Source organism: Mustela putorius, unplaced genomic scaffold (genome assembly GCF_011764305.1).
Source record: "Mustela putorius furo isolate JIRA1106 unplaced genomic scaffold, ASM1176430v1.1 tig00000151_pilon_pilon_pilon, whole genome shotgun sequence".
Classification (NCBI taxonomy): domain Eukaryota; kingdom Metazoa; phylum Chordata; class Mammalia; order Carnivora; family Mustelidae; genus Mustela; species Mustela putorius.
Window position 1 is genome coordinate 13,676,734 of NW_025421296.1, and position 18,033 is coordinate 13,694,766.

Sequence of the window (18,033 nt, forward strand, 5' to 3'; positions counted from 1 at the left end):
CGCATAAAAAGGAGCTATTCAGGGTAAGTGAAGAGAGAATATTCTCCCTGCTTTTACATGAAAGATCAGTAAAAGCCAGGGAATATTAATATCAGTTGAAAATAACATGGAGGTGGAAGGATCTCACATGGAAACAGAAGTATGATGTGGTTATTGTCTACCTCCAATGTCACCTTCTTGGAGATACCTGTGCTGCCTGACCTCCTCCTTACCCCTCAATTCCCAGGTCTCACCCACACAGGAGTCTTCTTACTGTGGTCTCTATTTTCACTTAGCATTTATCACTTTCTTACATGCTAGATACTTTAAAAAATTTTTTTTAAATAAAAATGGTATTTATTCAGCTTTTTGGAAATATAAATAACACAATAGATGACAAAGAGCAAAATGAAACAAAACAAACCCCTGACATGTTTTATGGTTGAACATTTCCAGGCACAACAGTGTTTATTAATGAATATTATAAAATAAATTTGATTTTAATCTGCTTTCCTCCCAGCTTTACCTACATGGGTGCTTTTGGAAGCTTGCATTTCTAAGTAAATTCCACAGCTATATACCAGCTATACCAACGTGACTGAATGAGATTATGGTCCCACTCCCATAGGGAAATAAATGCCTATCATTGGGAATACTGAACCTCTAGACCTCCAGGAACTTAAAAAATAGGTGTTTTTGTTAGGATCCTTCTAACACGGGAAAATGCAGCCATTATCTATTAAAACACAATCCGATATGGGTACAGGTTTTCCAAGTTCTCCGCAGGACCACCAAGTGGGCCACCGAGCTTTTCTGGCAGCCTCGCCATCAGCCTGCAGCCTCTCAAGATGCACCAAAACTGGGAGTCACAAACCAAAGATAAGGCATTTCTGACCTTTCCTCCTAGAAGCTAGAGAGTTCTCTGAGTAGGGAGGTTGTTGAGGTTTTGCATCAAGCCGCCTTCACACTCAGTAGCGGGGAAGGGCTACTAAGTCTACCCAGTGCACACCTGTGTTGAGTGTATGGAGTGTGCTTACCCATCACACACAAGGCAGTTGAGAGTAAATGAACAAGTCACTTTGGACCAGGCCCCTTCAAAACAGAGGCAAATTTAGTGAATCAAGGCCACTGCCTGTGGTAATAACCCCAGTTCACCTTAGTCCTTTCCTGAAGAACCATATTAATCTCCTGATTCAAGAGGCATCTCTGGGCAGGACAGAGCATGCAAGGAGAACGTGACTTCTGGGTAGGGCAATGCCACACGGACTTTAGAGGTTGTGGTTTAGTCGACAGCACAAGAAGATGGTGGCATCACTAGTTTTTAGAGCTGGAAAGAGCCATGGCTAGACCATACTCCTGGAGCATCTTTACTAATGGAGCTTAACGGCTGTTTCCCAGATGTTGTTGTTGGGCAATAGGGGAAGGACCCATCCTTGGGGAGTGGAGTTGCTTTTGGATGATCAGATGGCAACCAACCATGCCTTATCTGGATCAGGGTTGGCAGGGGTGCTGGGTTTGGAGGTAATACTGGCAGAAGGGCTGTAAAAGGTGAGCGAGTGTGAACTCATCTGGATCCCCAAAACACTTGTACTCCATTTCACGCTTCTGAAGTTTTCTTTCCTGTTTCTTTTCTAATTCTCTTTTCCTCTTTTCCTCTTGTTCTCCTTCCAGCATGACTCTGAAGGCTCTCTCTTCAGCTTCATACAATTCAGAGTGTTTTTTAATTTGTTTTCTTAGTCACTGAAAATGATGCCCGAAAGTCTCAACTGCTGAGGTCGGAGGACAGACGCCCTTCCTCGCTGCTGCCTCTTCCCAAGTTTCCTCAATTTCTGAGTTATCTCAATTTCTCCAAGGCCCGAAGAATGTCCACCATTCTGCTTGCTTTTTCCTCACAAGCAGACACCATCTACTTGCTTTTTCCTCACTTCAGATAAGACACCATCAGCCGCAGCTCTAAGTTCCTGCTCCCACTTCTTCTTCTCCATCTCCTGCATGCGCTTGACCCTTCAAAGGTCAATCTCCAGTGGGCACTCTGCTGCTCAGGTGGCGGCCTTAGCCTCCCACTCTGCTTCGCAATCCTGGGCCTTCTCGTGAAGCCCCAAACTGCGACGACAGACTCTCTCCAACCTCCGCCACGCTTCACGCACATAGGCGGCCTAGGCCAGCAGCTATAGTCTCTCGGGGAGTTGGGAGCAAAGCAGAATGGCCTGGGCTTGAAGAAGCACCCAGGTGCAGCCTGGGGCCTCAGCCTCGCACAGGGCCTGGTCCAGGTTGTGCAGCCAGTGCACCAGGTGCAGAGCCGTGCGCAACCACGCACACACTTCGCCCAGGTTGAGCCAAGTGGTTGTGCATTGAGGCACCAGCGGCCATTCCCCCAGAGTGTTCTGAACTGCCAGGGATTCTGAACACCACCTCTCTCCACTGAGGGTGGCACAGGGATTGCAGGGCAACTTCGTGATCACTTCCATCCGCAGGGGCACCTCAGGCCAGTGCGGGCTCCAGGATTTTTTAAAATTTTATTTTTTCTAAGATTCATTGTTTATGCACCACACCAGTGCTCCATGAAATACATGCCTTCCTTAATACCCACCACCAGGCTCACCCAACTCCACATGCCCCTCCCCTCCAAAACCCTCAGTTTGTTCCTCAGAGTCCACAGTCTCTCTTGGTTCATCTCCCCCTCCAGTTTCCCCCAATTCACTTCTACTCTCCTTCACCCAATGTCCTCTGTGTTATTCTTTATGCTCCAGAAGTAAGTGAAACCATATGATAATTGACTTTTTCTGCTTTACTTATTTAACTCAGCAAACCTCCTCCAGTCCCGTCCATGTTGATACAAAACTTGGGTATTCATCCTTTCTAATGGAAGCATAATACTCCATTGTATATATATGGACTGTATCTTCTTTATCCATTTGTCTGGTGAAGAGCATCTTGGCTCTTACCACAGTTTGGTGACTGTAGTCATTGCTGCTATGAACATTGGGGTACAGATGGCCCTTCTTTTCATGACATCTATATCTTTGGGGTAAATACCTAGGAGTGCAACTGCAGGGTCATAGGGAATCTCTATTTTTAATTTCTTAAGGAATCTCCACACTGATTTCCAAAGCGGCTGCACCAACCTGCATTTCCAACAACAATGTAAGAGGGTTCCCCTTTCTCCACATCCTAACACTTGTTTGAATTTTGGCTATTCTAACTGGTGTAAGGTGGTATCTCAATGTGGTTTTGATTTGAATCTCCCTATGACTAATGATGATGAACATTTTTTCAAGTGTCTGTTAGCCATTTGTATGTCTTCTTTGGAGAAGTGTCTGTTCATGTTTTCTGCCCATTTTTAGACATGATTATCTGTTTTGTGTGTGTTGATTTTGAGGAGTTTCTTATCAACCTTGGATATCAGACCTTTGTCTGTAGTGTCATTTGTGAATATCTTCTCCCATTCCATGGGTTGCCTCTTTATTTTGTTGACTGTTTCATTTGCTGTACAGAAGCTTTTGATCCTGATGAAGTCCCAAAGTTTATTTTCACTTTTGTTTCCTTTGCCTTTGGAGACATGTCTTGAAAGAAGTTACTGCCTATGTTCTTCTCTAGGATTTTGATTGATTCCTGTTTCACGTTGAGGTCTTTTATCCACTTCAAGTTTATCTTTGTATATAGTTTAAAGAATGGTCAAGTTTCATTCTTCTATACATAGCTGTCCAATTTTCCCAGCACCATTTATTGAAGAGACTGTCTTTTTTCCACTGTATATTTTTCCCTGCTTTATCAAAGATAAGTTGACCAAAGAGTTGACCATATCTGGGCTCTCTACTCTGTTCCACTGGTCTGTGTGTCTGTTTTTGTGCCAGTACCATCTGTCTTGGTGATCACAGCTTTGTAATAAAGCTTGAAATTAGGCAACATGATGTCCCTAATTTTGTTTTTCTTTTTCAACATTTCCTTAGCAATTTGGGTCTCTTCTGGTTCCATCCAAATTTTTGGATTGTTTGTTCCAGCTCTTTGAGAAATTCTGGTGAAATTTTGTTCATGCCCTAGAGGCAGAAAGAACACCCACAAAGATCAATGAAATGAGAAAGTCTTCAAGGCACTTAATTATGAAACTAATGAATCATAATTTTAGACAAGAGCTTCTGAAGGCAGCTAGGAGGAAGAGATTCCTTAGGTACAGAGAAACGTCCATCAGAATAATGTCAGACCTGTCCACAGAAACCTGGCAAGCCAGAAAAGCCTGGCAAGACATATTCAGGGCACTAAATGAAAAGAACATGCAGCCAAGAATATTTTATCTGACAAGGCTGACATTCAAAATGGATGGAGAATTAAAGAGCTTCCAAGACCAGAAAGGTTTAAAAGAATATGTGACCACCAAGCCAGCAGTACAAGAAATATTAAGGGGGGGGGTCTATAAAAGAAGAAAGAACCCAAAATTTACAGGGACAATCCATAGAAACAAAGACTTCATAGGCAACATGATGTCAATAAAACCTGTCTTTCACTAATCACTCTCAATGTGAACTGCCTAAATGCTTGCATAAAATGGCACAGGATTTCAGATTGGATAAAATGACCAAACCCCTCCATATGCTGTCTATAAGAGACACATTTTGAACCTAAAGATACATCCAAACTGAAAGTAAAGGGATGGAGAACAATCTTTTATACCAATGGACCTCAAATGAAGATGGGATGGTGGTTCTCATATCAGATAAATTAGATTTTAAGCCAAATACAATAGTCAGAGATACAGAAGGACACTACATCATTCTTAAAGGGTCTATCCACCAAGAAGATCTAACAATTGTAAATATTTATGCCCCCAGTATGGGAGCAGCCAACTACACAAGCCACATAACATAAGTTAATCAAGATAAAGAGTCATATTGGTAAGAATACTTTAATAGTAGGGAATCTTAACATGCCATGCTCAGTAATAGACAGATTTTCCAAGCAGAAAATCCGTAAAGAAACATGAGCTTTGAATGACTCATTGGGCCAGATGGACCTCATAGATATATACAGAACATTCCACCTTAAAACAACAGAATACTCCTTCTTCTCAAGTACACATGGAACTTTCTCCAGAATAAACCACATGTTGGTGTGGATCAATTGATACCAAAACATAGAGATTATTTCCTGTGTATTCTCAGACCACAGTGCTTTGAAACTGGAGCTCAATCACAAGAAAAGGTTTGGAAGGAATTCAAACACTTGGAAGCTAAAGACCACTCTGCTTAAGAATGTTTGGATCAACCAGGAAATCAAAGAAGAACTTAAACAATTCATAGAAACCAATCAGAATGAAGATACATTGATCGAAAACCTATGGGATATAGCAAAGGCAGTCCTAAGGGGGAAATATATAACCATTCAAGCTTCACTCAAAAGAATTGAAAAATCCAAAATACACCAGATCTCTTGACATCTTGAAGAACTGGAGAATCCACAACAAATTAAGCCTAACCCATACCTAAGAAGGGAAATAAAATTAAAGCAGAGGTCAGTGAGATAGAAGCTAGAGATACAAAATAATACATCAACAAAACTAGAAGCTGTTTTTTTTTTTGAAGAAGAAGAATCGGTAAGGTTAATAATCCAAAGAAAATCCAAAAGAAAAGAGAGAGGACCCAAATTAACAAAATTATGAATGAAAGGGGAGAAATCACAAACAATGCCAAGGATATAGAAACAACCATCAGAAATTATTACCAACAATTATATGCCATTAAGTTAAGCAAACTAGAAGAAATGGATGCATTCCTGGAAACTATAAACTTCCAAGACTGGATCAGGAAGAAATTGCCAACCTATATAGACCAATATCTAATAATGAGATTGAAGCAGTGCTCAAAAACCTCCCAAAAAACAAGAGCCCAGGACCTGATGGATTCCTTGGGGAATTCTACCAAACATTCAAAGAAGAGATACTTTATTTATGATGTTAATTTTCTTTATTTATCTACTAGATTCTCCCCAACGGGTATTATTTATTGTTTTTATTTAAATTTTTGTTTCATCATACATTTTCAGTTTCTATAAAAATGCCTGGCACATTGTAGATATGTGATAAATATTTGTTTAATGAATGAATAAATGTTGCTTTCTCAAAGATACGTGTTCTTTTCTGGTATGTAGCCATTTTGGGGGGAAAAAAGTATAAGAAGTTTATAAGCTTCCAGTTATGAAAAAAAAATTACACTGAGGTTTGCCTCATTTTAATAAATTGCTCAATTAATCAGTAAGCCTTGACTGAATCCACTTTGGAATAATCACTGTGTCAAGCTTTCTATACGGGGCACAGAAGAATTTATAAATAAGCTACTTATAGTCTAGAGGAGGACACAAAAGGAGCAAATTTGGGATGATTAGTGCACATTGCCAACTCTTATGTAATTGGCTCCAATAAAGTGTATTGATTGAACTCAGAGAAGAGGACAATAATTAAGGACAAGAGTAACACATTTAACAATTGGGTGTAAAACTGTCCTCTAGATAACAATATTGTCATCTATACGATTTATTTCAGTGTTGAAATGGAGACATCTCCATTACATCAACATTAATGTTCTTCTACCTGAATAATTTCATGCCTTTCTTTCTTTTTTTTTTTAAGATTGTATTTATTTATTTGACACATAGAGAGAGATCACAAGTAGGTAGAGAGTCAGGCGGGGGGGGGGGGGAGCAGGCTCCCTGCTGAGCAGAGAGCCCAATGTGGGACTCAATCCCAGGACCCTGAGATCATGACCTGAGCTGAAGGCAGAGGCTTTAACCCACTGAGCCACCCAGGCACCCCTCATGCCTTCCATTTCATATTCATTCCCACCCCCCATTGCTGCCTTAGCTTGTAATTCTTTCTTAATAAAATATAATTGAGATATAATGTTATATGAGTTTCAGGTATATAGTATATTGACTGAATAATTCTATACATTCCTCAAGTGCTCACCATAATAAGTGTAGTTACCATACAAAGTTAATAAACAGCATTGACTCTATTGACTATGCTGTGCTTTTCATCTCTGTGAACGAGGACTTTGAACTACCTTCAGAGTAAATTGTCACCACATTCTCACCATCCTCATTTTCACCGTCATCATCAACACCAATCTGGAAACGCTTGGTTGCAGGGATGCCACCTAGTTAACAATGCAGTGTGCTGTGTTCACAAAAAGAGTATAAAGGAATTAAAGATTGCAACATTTTTGGAGACATGGTAACAAAATAATTGTTCTCACTATATTTAGGAACATCCAGATAGAAGTAAACAGGAAAATTAGTAGGTGTTGCTAGGCTGCCTTTGAGGAGACTGGACAATGAAATCACTTCAAATGTAGTTGGGGCTGTCCAAGCCACGTGTCCCTCAGAAACCTTTTCTATTGTAGAGAGCAATCTGGGAGCTCACCCACCCTGTTGAGCTTCTCCAGGTCCCTAGCTTATGAAACTTCTCTATCCCCAGGAGATTCACATTTTTCCAGAAGGAAACTTTAAAATGTAAGCAAAGGAAAATGAATATAATGGATATAATATTATAAGTGGAAATACACAGAGTGTTTGCAGAGCATGAGCTAGAGCCAAGCTAAGCTGGAGCAGCAATGCTCATGGGGGAAGAGTTCCTAGTTTCTTTTCTTGTCTGAATTTTTAAAAGTTTTTATTTATTTATTTGACAGAGAGAGAGTGAGTGTGCATGCACGGCGGGGAAAGCAGGGAGGGAGAGGGAGCAGAAGAGTCCCTGAGAGGGTCCCTGAGAGAGCTCCACGTAGTTCTTGATCCCATGACCCTTGGGATCATGATGTGAGGTAAAGGCAGACTCATAACTGGTTGAGCCACCCAGGTGTCCCTTGTCTGGATTTTTTGTGCAAGATTCACTACCTTAAGCATTTCAGGTATGAACTCCATCACAGACTTTATATAATAAAGGAAATAATAAATAATAAATGAAATCATTTCAAATAGAAATGATTTCTTTTTCATGTGTTAGTTGGTTCACTGTGTGATTAGATTTTACTGCAGTTATTTTTCTAATAACAAGACATAAGCTGTCTAATCATGGAGGCTTAAACACACAATTGCAGCTGTATCCGTTTATTTTACTAGCCTCGTATAAAACAAAAACAAAAACCTCTATGAATCTCCAGCCTTTTGATTAACTGCCAATTATTCAAATCAATCAAATCAAATCAATCAAAGTAAAATTGAGTTAAGTTTAAAGTACTGTAGTCATTACATCTAATCAGTGAAGAGCATTTGGAACAAAGTTAAGAACTAGAGTTGGAAGTAAAGCAGGATCAGTCATTTTGGGAATATGTTGCTGGATAGAAAATTCATCTTTCTGGTTGTAGTTACAGTAGTACAATAGCTTGGAGGTGCAGCTACCTTGAGTAGAGGTCTAAATCCAACTCTTGTTTAATGATACCTTTTTTTTTTTTTTTTCCAGCGGGGGTGGGGAGCAAAGTTAGCTAGCTATTATACAATTTGAGTCTCAATACAATTCTCTGTGGTTGGGAACTGTTACAGTTTTTTTTTTTTTTTTTTTTTTTTTTTTTTTTTTTAGTATTTATTTATTTAAGAGCATGAGTGTAGCAGGGGAGGGGCACAGGCAGAGGGAGAGGGAAAGGGAGAAGCAGACTGCCCAATGAATGCAGAGCAATAAGAGGGGGCATAAAAGACCCCAGGCAGGGAGAGGCCTTCAAGGGTGTACAGTAGGCATGTCATAGAAGCTGCAGGTGGAGGTGAGATTTCCAACATAAAGATAATTTTTCTTGGAATCTGGAAAGAGAGTAGTCGTAGTGGTAAAAATGAGATGGCCAGCTTAATTAAAGAAGCTGATTTATACAAATCAAAACCACAATGAGATACCACCTCACACCAGTCAGAATGGCTAAAATGAACAAGTCAGGAAATGACAGATGCTGGCGAGGATGCGGAGAAAGGGGAACCCTCCTACACTGTTGGTGGAAATGCAAGCTGGTGCAGCCACTCTGGAAAACAGCATGGAGGTTCCTCAAAATGTTGAAAATAGAACTGCCCTATGACCCAGCAATTGCACTATTGGGTATTTACCCTAAAGATACAAACGTAGTGATCCAAAGGGGCATGTGCACCCGAATGTTTATAGCAGCAATGTCCACAATAGCTAAACTATGGAAAGAACCTAGATGTCCATCAACAGATGAATGGATCAAGAAGATGTGGTATATATACACAATGGAATACTATGCAGCCATCAAAAGAAATGAAATCTTGCCATTTGCGACAACATGGATGGAACTAGAGCGTATCATGCTTAGCGAAATAAGTCCAGCAGAGAAAGACAACTATCATATGATCTCCCTGATATGAGGAAGTGGTGATGCAACATAGGGGCTTTAGTGGGTAGGAGAAGAATCAATGAAACAAGATGGAATTGGGAGGGAGACAAACCATAAGTGACTCTTAATCTCACAAAACAAACTGAGGGTTGCTGGGGGGAGGGTGGTTGGGAGAAGGGGGTGGGATTATGGACATTGGGGAGGGTATGTGCTTTGGTGAGTGCTGTGAAGTGTGTAAACCTGGTGATTCACAAACCTGTACTCCTGGGGATAAAAATATATGTTTATAAAAAATAAAAAATTTAAAAAAATAAAATAAAATAAAAAGAAGCTGATTTAGATTTCAATACAAAATTTTAGGATCCTAAACTAATCCCAGCCTTAAATTCCTGGACAATTTAAGCAAATTTTTTGTTCTATACTATGTAAACAGTGTCACTACCTAATGATGAGGTTTAATAAGCCTTTCTCTTGATAATAAGTAACAATTGACTTAAAACTAAATGTTGCCAGCATTATTTCTTTTGCATGGAATGCATAGTAGAAAAAAAAAACAGGATATTTGTCAACAGGGCATTATAATAATATACACTGAAATGTCATAACTTATTTCTAATATACATAAATTACCTATTTTTTAAAAATTCAGAAGTGAATTTTGTGCTTTAAAATGTCTTCTGTATGTTGCCACAGTACTTCTTCAAGACATCATGGCAAATGGTTGATTTATATCAAACTTTAATAATTGTTTTAATTAACTGAAAACCTCCCATGATTAACTTTGAGGATCCCAAGGACTTCAAGGTTGGTCCCCACTCATCTAAATGGAATGATTGTGTTACTTTTTTTTTATGTTCTATACTTACTTGCATAGTTGCACTCTTGAAACCTGCATTGATTTTTATATGACTCCATGACACATGCAGAAGAACCAAACATGGAAACTTCAGATGGGAAACTGATCACATCTTGTTGATAGGAGTTTGAAATTTTTATGCAAAGTTCACAAATGTTTCTCTTACTGAAAATCTAGTTTTTAATTTTTTTTCTTTCATATTGGAAAAAGCCCATTTGGAGACCATTAAGAAGGACTTATTCTGGGCACTTGGGTGGCTCAGTTGGTTAATCATCTGCCTTTGAGCTCAGGTCATGATCCCAGGGTCCTAGGATCCAGTCCTGAATTGGGCTCCCTGCTCAGCCGTGAGTCTGCTTCTGCCTCTCCATCTGCCTTTCCCCCAACTCATGCTCTTTCTTGCTCTCTCAAATAAATAAATAAAACCTTAAGAAAATAAATAAAATAGACTTATTTTACTTTTGAATGTTGCTTTCTCACAAAAGGGAATCTATAGAAATGGGAATTATTTAGCTGGAAATTAATAGCAGATCCCCAGGATGAGGACTGTCCCTAGAGGTGTGGGTGGGCTTGAGGAAAGCAACTAAAAACCTGAAGCAGTCAGAGTGGGGTTCAGTGGGATGCCTTTATCTGAGGGATGGGGCATACAGTGGATGAGGAGAGGCTGTAGCTGTATCAGTGGCCCCTCTGACAGGAAGGAACTCAGGCCTTCTGGAGAGGAGGAAGCCACTGTCAAACCCCAGGGCTACCAGAAGGAGCCAGGGAGCAACCACCTTGACATTTTCCTACTTCTGACCTCTACAGTGCTAATGCCTCTCACTCTCTGTCTCTGTCTCTGTCTCTGTCTCTCTCTCTCTCTCTCTCTCACACACACACACACACACACCACAGGCACATTCATGCCTGTGTGAACAGTAAAAGCATTTGTTGAATTACAAGATAAATGTCATTTGTTGCCTTCTGTGATGGCAAATGGGCTTTTGGAGATCATTACCTTTGGCCTCCAACATGGCTTTTCTGAAAATTATGTGGAGCTTCTGTCTGTCTAAAAATGAAACTTGCTTTTCCCCAAAATTGTACTTTGGAATAGTCATAGTCTAAAATGTGATGTCTCAGACTAGTGATTTGAAATGCACATGGGAAAACGTTTATTTTAGGCGGCACTCATTCCTTTGACAGCTTGTCTCATGGGGATGCAGCAGCAGCAACATATTTTAAAATTCTGGGGCCATTTATACTTGTTTCAGAAGCTTTTAATTGAATAATAAATAATTTTGAGCTATTGGGCTTGGGCTACAGAGGTGATTGACTTTCTACAAAATTATTTAAAGAAAATTTAAAAAATCTATTCCGGGTTAACATAATTACAACACAAAAGAATGATTTCAGAAGATGGTTTAAAGGGTATAATGAAACAGTGGCAAATGAGCTGAAGTTTTGGAGAGATTGCCAAAATTAGGAAAAAATATAAACCTTTACATTTTAAGTCAATACTTTGAGCACTATTCATAGAAAGCAAATGTAAATGAAGTAGTTGTGAAGTTGCTGAGCAAAACATTCTCTTTTATTTTATTTTTCTTCAGAGCTCAGAGGTTCTAAGGTTCTAATCCAATAATGTCGTTAGGAGTTTATAAACATATTCAAATAAACAGCTACCAGAAAACTATAAATTGTGCCTATTGTGATATTGCTTAGAATATCGAGGTAACTAAAGGGCATTCAGGACATTACAAAATACGCAGAAATGTATAATATTGTAGAAAGCTTTGTTCTATGCGAGTCTAAACAAGGAGTGCCTCCCTCTGGGGGATACTGAGAACTGCACACAAGCAATCCTCCAAACCTCCAGGCTGAGACCAGGCCAGCTTCTAATTATCTTAAGGCTGCATTCTTGGGACCACCAGCCCACATTTGAGTACCTGTGTGGAAAAGCTTAGGGTTGTCAAAGAATTAATTGTTTGCTCTTTCCAAATCCTGAGCATGGCCCTTGACTTCCCTTTGTTAGAGCACTTAGGGCTGACAATCATGAACCCTTCCTCTGTTTCTTTGAGATAGATATGCATTTCCTAGAACTCAGTGGTATCTTTCTCACAGACCTGAAAACCATGTCTTTGAGATGCAGTCATCAGGAAGGATAGGGCCTCTAACTTTCATAACTAACTGCCAACTAGCCAACTGATAGACCTAATTGCATCGACGCCAACCACACCTTTGTAACTTCTCACCTCCCTGACTCTACTGAGGTCCTGCTTGCCAACCCGCCTCCTCATCCCTATTCATTTTCTCTCTAAAATGCCAAGTCACCCCAATGCACATTAGAATGAGGTTTAGCTCTTTCTCCCATTGTCAATAGTCACTGAATAAAATGTTTTCACCACTTTACCTGAAGTCCAGCTTTGTTTCTCTTGATGAAACTACCTCTGGGCTCCCGTGGAGAGGTCCCTCTGTAGCCAGAAGTCACAAAGCCTCCCTCTTCAAGAGTTTTATCAAGAAGTTTTCTTGTGCTGGCTACTTCCAGTTTATCAAACTTCAGAAATTAAATATAAAATAAGTCTAAAAGCAACCCTGAAAGAGATGCAAGTTTGGTTTGTAATCTTTTGCACAGAAGGATTCTGCTGTCAGTTTTCAAAGCAAATGGCATTTGTAAACAATCATCTAGTTGATTTAGAGGGTGAAAGAGAGAACCTGTAAAGGACCTTTGAACAGACAAAAACAAACTGATTAGAAAAAGCTTGGGAATGAAATCCTCATAACATCTTGACCTTAACACTTTCAAGGAAATAGTGTTCTAGTGTTCCCAGAAGATTTTAAGCCAAGTTTTCAGTCCCAAGAAAATGTAGAAAGTCATCTCTCTTATTAGGAATGAAGTAAGGTATTACAAAAATAGAAAAGGGGTGATTAAAAAAATCTAGATTTAAATTAGCATTTAAAGTTTCTAAGAAGTTTGTAAAATACGACCAAACATTTTGAAACTTCTTTCATTCCCACCTGCTAAATGTGTAAGAGATCTACAATATGGGACTAATAAATTACTGTTCCCAATAGTACATTTTCACTTCTCCACAAAAACTTCAAAGTCAACACAAGCAAGTATTTATTGGCAGTGGTATATATTGATAAAAGATATTCAGAATGCCAACTCACATTCACTTGGAAAAGAAAAACTATGTTATATAATTACAGTGTAATACAGATGTAGTAAAAAAAATCTAGTTATTGAGACATGTGATTAAAATATTTAATTCCTAATTTCCCAGCCATCATGGAAAAATGGGAGTTTAATGTATTTACTTTTCTATACCTGCCTTACAGAACAGTCATTGTAGAGTGGAAAATGGTTATATTAGTCAACCAATAAACCAAGAAATCAATAACTATTATTATTAAAAACACATCAAGAGGATTAACACATTAATCTGGGAGCTGTAGTGATATAGAAAAGTAGCAGAGATATTATAGGAAATAAAAAAAAAATAATATCATACCAGCAATAGGAATAAGCCGTAAGAGAAGAAAAATACTTTTCCCTCTACACTTCTGAGTTTCTCTGAGATCCCTCCAGTAAAAGATTAACAAGAGTATAACAAACAGAAGTTCGTTAACATGTATGTCTCATGAATATATAGGAGATAACCCAAGGAAAAATGAGTAATTCTCCAAGGTGGCTTAGAATTCCAGCTTCTATAAATCTTCAACAAAGAACTATAAATCTGTGAAGAAAGACTGCAATAAGGAGAACAGGTTTGGGCTTCCAAGGCCAGAGTCCACCGTCCCTCATGGTTTGTTTCCTCCTCCAATTTCCCCCAATTCACTTTTCCTTTCTTTCTCCTAATGTCCTCCATGTTATCCCTTATGCTCCACAAGTAAGTGAAACCATATGATAATTGCCTCTCTCTGACTTATTTCATTCAGCATAATCTCCTCCAGTCCAGTCCAGAGATAAAGGCTGCTTAGTAAATTGGTCATGCAGATTCTTCTGTTGCTTTCTCCAGGCTGATAGGGTCTAAAGTTGTCTCCAGGGATTAACCTGTGTCCTTCCTGGTAGAGAGGGGAAAAGGGACACCTTTATAAATCTATGGCCTGCTCTTCAGACAAATAAGAGGAGGTAAGGGAGCTTTTCGAGTATCTGCTTCTTCTCAATTGCCTTCAGCTCAAAGTAATTATGCCAAAGTAGCACATTTTAGGATGGCCTACTGTGCTACCCTTCAAAAGTGAGTATGATGAGTGCTGTGAAGTGTGTAAACCTGGCGATTCACAGACCTGTACCGCTGGGGATAAAAATACGTTTATAAAAAAAATAAAAAATTTAAAACAAAAAAAAAAAAGTGAGTATGAAATATTAGGCGATTATGTCATCAAAATAGCAACACAGAGGTGCACCTGGGTGGCTCAGTAGGTTAAGCCTCTGCCTTCAGCTCAGGTCATGATCTCAGGGTCCTGGGATCGAGCCCCACATCCGGCCCTCTACTCTGTGCGGAGCCTGCTTCCCTCTCTCCCTCTGCCTGCCTCTCTGCCTACTTGTGATCTCTGTATGTCAAATAAATAAGTAAAATCTTAAAAAAAAATGCAACACAGAATTTCTAGTCTTTGCCTCCCTCCTCAGAAACATCAATTTGAAAAATTAATCTGCATGCAAAAATACCTGCACAAGAGCCAAAGATTCCAGGTGATGGCTTACAGCACCTGAAAGACATAAGAAAAGACAGAATAAGATGTATAGGAGAAGATTCACACTACCCCATAACCCCTCTCCAAAACCAGGCAGTCCAACAAGGAAAGAGACACTCACCTCATAGAAGGAAAATGAGCACCCAACTTCACCCTGGACCCTAGTAATGACCTGCCACAGCACCACTCTACTGCTGTGGCTGCTCAAGGTTGCTCCTTGAGGACTGCTGTGAAGTCAGACCCCTGGTTACCTTTGCACCTGCCAGCTCAGGCGACCCCAAGTGGATCTTACAGCCACAGGAGTTTCCTGCAACAAAAAGTGGCTCTTGCAGACCCAGGTGAGTTCCCCAGCACCAGTCTCCCAGCTGGCTCCTATGAAACCACAATCTCCCTGGCACTGGCTGGCTCTAGCAGCCCTGGGTGGTTCTCATAACTCCAAGAGATTTCCTTGGCTCCAGACGGACATAAGGCTCCCACAAAACCAGAGCCCCAGGCTATCTGGTCTCTAGCTGGCTCCAACAGTAGCAGTTGGTCCTATAGCTCCAGGTAGCTCCTATGGCATGAGGCTACCAACGGGCCCTCATGAACCCAAGCTCCCAGACCAACTCAGCGCCAACTGATTTCCATGGTGCAAGGCTCCAGATGAGCCCCTACAAACCCAGGATTCTGGATGGGTCCTGGCCTGGCCAAGTACCACAGAGGTAGACTTCCAACTAACACAGCACCAGGCCTCTGGTCCAACCCAGAACCAGCCCGGCCCCCATAGACCTAATGGTAGTAATCAAAATGTATGAATTGGTATGGATATGGTATTGGCATAAAAACAGACACAAAGACCAGTGAAATAGAACCAAGATCTTACTTTACACCACTCACAAAAGTTTAACTCAAAATGGATTAAAGACTTAAATGCTAAGACCCAAAGCTATAAAACTCCTAGAAGAAGACACATTAAAAAAATCTCCTTGAGGGCGCCTGGGTGGCTCAGTGGGTTAAGCCGCTGCCTTCGGCTCAGGTCATGATCTCAGGGTCCTGGGATCGAGGCCCGCATCGGGCTCTCTGCTCAGCAGGGAGCCTGCTTCCTCCTCTCTCTCTGCCTGCCTCTCTGCCTGCTTGTGATCTCTCTCTGTCAAATAAATAAATAAAATCTTTAAAAAAAAAAAAATCTCCTTGACATTGGTCTTGGTAACAGTTTTTTGGATATGATACCAAAAGCACAACAACAAAAACAAAAAAAGATAAATAAGTGGGACTATATCAAACTAAAAACCTTCTGCACAGCAAAAGAAATGTTCAACAAAATGAAAAGGCAACCATCTGTATAAGGGGTTACTAACCAAAATACATACAACTCAATAGCAAAAAAAAAAAAGTCTGATTAACAAATGGGCAAAGATAAAACCAATAGGTACCTATTTTTTTTAAATGTTCATCACTAATAATCAAGGAATTTCAAATCAAAACCATAATGAAATATCACCTTGTACCTCTTAGAGTGGCTAACTATCAAACAGACAAGAGATAACAAATGCTGTCAATGGTATGGAGAAGAGGGAACTCTTCCTCACTATTGGCAGGAATCTAAATTGGCATGGACATTATGGAAAACAGTCTGGTGTTCTTTTTTTAAATTAATGATGAATTGCTATATAGTCTGGCAATACTATTTCTGAATAGATATCCAAAAGAAACGAAATCACTATCTTCCAAAAATACCTTCATCATCATGTCCAATGCAGCATTGCTTTTAAAAGCCAAAACATAGAAATAACCGGTGTCCACTAACAGATAAATCGATAAAAATGTTCATTATGTATATTGTATGCATGTGTTATATGTCTATATTACCTGCAGGTAATGAAACTATCACAGACAAGAAGAACTTATCCACATAATGATTAATTGTGATGTGGTATCTTGAATAGGATTCTGGAACAGAAAAGGGGTATTAGGTACAAACAGAAGAAATCTGAATAAATTATGAACTTTAATTAATATTGATTTATTGATTCATTAATTGTAACAAAGGTGTCATACTAATATAATAATTTGGTGTGGGGGAATGGGACTTTCTATAATATTCTCAATTTTCTATAAGAAACCCACTTCAGATACACGGAGGCTAAAAGACTATAATTGCCATATTTTTGTTCTCTAGGTTTTGCTAATTTGATTGAATAATTTGATGTATCTTTATAGAAATAAATGAGAAATACAAGTAATCTAGTTAAAATTGAATTCCAGATAAATAATTTTTTCAGTAAAGGTATGCTCCATGCAGTATTTGGGACATTTTTATATTAAAAATTGTTTGCTTTTAATTTTATTATATTTTAAAGATTTTACTTATTTATTTGAGAGGGGGAGAGAGCACAAGTGAGTAGAGGGACAGAGAAAGAGGGAAAAACAGACTCCCCACTGAGCCAGGAGCCCGATTCTGGGCTTGATTCCAGGACCTCAGGATCATGACCCGAGCCGACGGCAGACTCTTTTTTTTTTTTTTTTTTATTATTTTTTATTTTTTTTATATTTTTTATATTTTTTAAAGATTTTTATTTATTTATCAGAGAGAGAGAGGGGGAGAGAGCGAGCACAGGCAGACAGAATGGCAGGCAGAGGCAGAGGGAGAAGCAGGCTCCCCGCCTAGCAAGGAGCCTGATGTGGGACTTGATCCCAGGACCCCGTGATCATGACCTGAGCCGAAGGCAGCTGCTTAACCAACTGAGCCACCCAGGCGTCCCCGACGGCAGACTCTTAAAAGAGTGAGCCCCCCCAGGTGTCCCTGCTTTTTATCCAAAATTTAAATTTAATTGGTATACCATACTTTGGCATAAATCCTAGACTTTGAGCCTAGGTTCCCACCCTGATTCTGCTGTTCCATTCTTGGTACACATCTTTCATTCTCAAAGTCACATTTAAGTCAAAAGACACTGCTGCCACTCAAACATCCATGATTGAGGTGAGCAAGAGGATGGAATGAAAGGGTAAAAGGCCCAAAAGAGCCACTGGATCCCTCTCTAAAGAGTTTTCTGGGAAGATTTCCATGGTGATTTCAGTTTATGATAGAGTCTGGGGAATGAATACTTTTTAGCTGGGCACATTGCCCACCTCAATAAATAAAGTTGAATGAACCTGGGGATCTATAAAGAAGAAAATAAGAACTCATATTGGATAAGTGACGAGAAGTTTTTGTCATGCTCCATAAAATATTTACAC

General features: G+C 39.6%; 1 pseudogene; it reads right to left on the reverse strand.

Annotated features, from left to right (window-relative positions):
* Positions 1 to 1,349: 1,349 nt before the first annotated feature.
* LOC101683967 lies at positions 1,350 to 2,447 on the reverse strand (annotated as a pseudogene).
* Positions 2,448 to 18,033: the final 15,586 nt, after the last annotated feature.